We start from the raw sequence: 2,738 nt of genomic DNA on the forward strand, positions 1-2,738 counted from the left end.
CACAGAAGATGGAGGAAGTGGTGATAGTAAGTCCCCCCCCCCCGCCCCCAGGGAGTCTGACAGTAGACGTCACACAGGGTCTGGAATATGGAAAACCGAAACAAGAGGAGGACCTCACACCTGGGCACAGGGAGAGAGTGTGGGAGTCAGGAAACAGGGAATGAGAAGCACCAGGGCCCAGGGCACTAATGCTTTTCCTCTCTCTGCTGCCTGGTCATGTCTTCAGGTTCAACGATCTTTTCTCTCTCAGTGTTTCATCTGCTGTTCATCTCACCCAGGGGCAATTTTATTTCATATATTGTACTTTCATCTGTAGACCTTCAATTGTTTTGATAGTTTTTATTTCTTTCCTTATTATATTTATTAATTTCTCTATCTTCTTGAACATATGGGATCTATTAAAGAATTTTTTTTTGAAAGCCCTTTTCTGCTAGTATAAGCACCTTTGTCATTCCTGAGTTTTCCTACTTGCTGACTTTTCTTTAGGAAATGGGTTATATTGTTCTGTTTTTGGACATAATTTTTACTGTATGTTGGACATTGAGAGTTGTCTTGCCTGGATTTTGTTGTCTTCCTTTAAAAAGTATTTTTCTTTGTTTGACCACGTGTTTAAGTTATTGTAGGTAATTTTTATTATATACGATAGCCAGTTCTTAAGATCTGCGAAGCCAGGCCCGAGTAGGATCCCTTTAGGATTAGTTGAACCACACGACTACATCTGGACCCTTTTAAGTCTCCATAAACATGTCAAATTGCAGTCTCTCTTTCTCAATTCAACTTGGCTACCCAGCTTTGTCTCATGGTCTAGAAATTGCCTCCCTGGTACTTACTCTAATTATCACTATAATCAAATGCCTTTCCAGGGTTTCTACCTATAATTTTTTAATTTGTTTTGAAGTAATGGCACATTTTTATGATGTTTGGGTGTATGCAATATATTTTATAACCCATTGTAACTACATTATATGTTGTGGAAAAAGTTTATTTCTTCAGAATCAAATGCCATGAAAATTGATTTACATTACTTTTTATTATTTGGGAGAAATAGTTTTATATCTGAATTCAATTCAGTGTTTATAAATTCACATTGATATCTATGCATTAGTTCAAGCATTCTGTTTATATGTGTTTCATGGGTTGTTTTCAACTGAATGACATATAATTAACACATTATGCAGGTGTGTATTTAAATATTTAGAGATGTCACTTTTTAAGTATAAAACACAGAGTTATCACTATAAACATATAGAAGTACTTTGCCACAAAGAGTTAAAATTTAAACTCAACCATGTTTCTGTTGAGCTCTTGGGGAGAAACAAATTCACTTATCAAGAAGGTTGGGAAAGCCAGTTCTTAAGATCTGCGAAGCCAGGCCCGAGTAGGATCCCTTTAGGATTAGTTGAACCACACGACTACATCTGGACCCTTTTAAGTCTCCATAAACATGTCAAATTGCAGGCTCTCTTTCTCAATTCAACTTGGCTACCCAGCTTTGTCTCATGGTCTAGAAATTGCCTCCCTGGTACTTACTCTAATTATCACTATAATCAAATGCCTTTCCAGGGTTTCTACCTATAATTTTTTAATTTGTTTTGAAGTAATGGCACATTTTTATGATGTTTGGGTGTATGCAATATATTTTATAACCCATTGTAACTACATTATATGTTGTGGAAAAAGTTTATTTCTTCAGAATCAAATGCCATGAAAATTGATTTACATTACTTTTTATTATTTGGGAGAAATAATTTTATATCTGAATTCAATTCAGTGTTTATAAATTCACATTGATATCTATGCATTAGTTCAAGCATTCTGTTTATATGTGTTTCATGGGTTGTTTTCAACTGAATGACATATAATTAACACATTATGCAGGTGTGTATTTAAATATTTAGAGATGTCACTTTTTAAGTATAAAACACAGAGTTATCACTATAAACATATAGAAGTACTTTGCCACAAAGAGTTAAAATTTAAACTCAACCATGTTTCTGTTGAGCTCTTGGGGAGAAACAAATTCACTTATCAAGAAGGTTGGGAAAAACACACACACACACACACACACACACAAAACACAAAAAAAACGAACGATGGGAGAGTATGTCAAAGAAAAGGAACAAATAGCATCACAAGCAACATGATTTGACGACAGCAACAAAACATTTCCACTGAGAAAGCTCATAAAGATACAGAAATTTCCTAAGACTGTAAAGAAAAGTAAGCTCCCTAAGTTTCCATCTTGGTAGAAGGTCTATTTAAGATTTTGATGCATGGCTACAAAATACACAATGCCCAGGTTTGTAGAGATTGCAAATCAAATTCACACGTTGGCTGTGGACATTCTTTATCTGTTTCCTCTAGTCCCAGGTAACGAAAACCACAAGTACCGTAGAGGTTTGCTGTGACTTTAATGATTGACCTTGATGCACATATTTACATCCAAATAGTTTTAACCATGAAGTTACAAATAGTGATCTAAATGCACAAACCCAGATCTACCAAAATCGTATTAATAATCACTCATTCTGTCCTTTATCATCTTCTTGAAGTATTTCCCTTCCCACTTCTGGTTCCTTTTATTACATACTTGCAGACAAATATATATTCTTGTTGTCATGTTATCAGTAATTGAGATTACAAATGCAAAGTCCGCTCGCCCTTTTCTAAATTCTTTTTTTTAATTTTAAAAGATATTTTTATTGATTTCAGAGAGGAAGGGAGAGGGAGAGAGATAG

The sequence above is a fragment of the Myotis brandtii genome, unplaced genomic scaffold (genome assembly GCF_000412655.1).
Source record: "Myotis brandtii unplaced genomic scaffold, ASM41265v1 scaffold221, whole genome shotgun sequence".
NCBI lineage: Eukaryota > Metazoa > Chordata > Mammalia > Chiroptera > Vespertilionidae > Myotis > Myotis brandtii.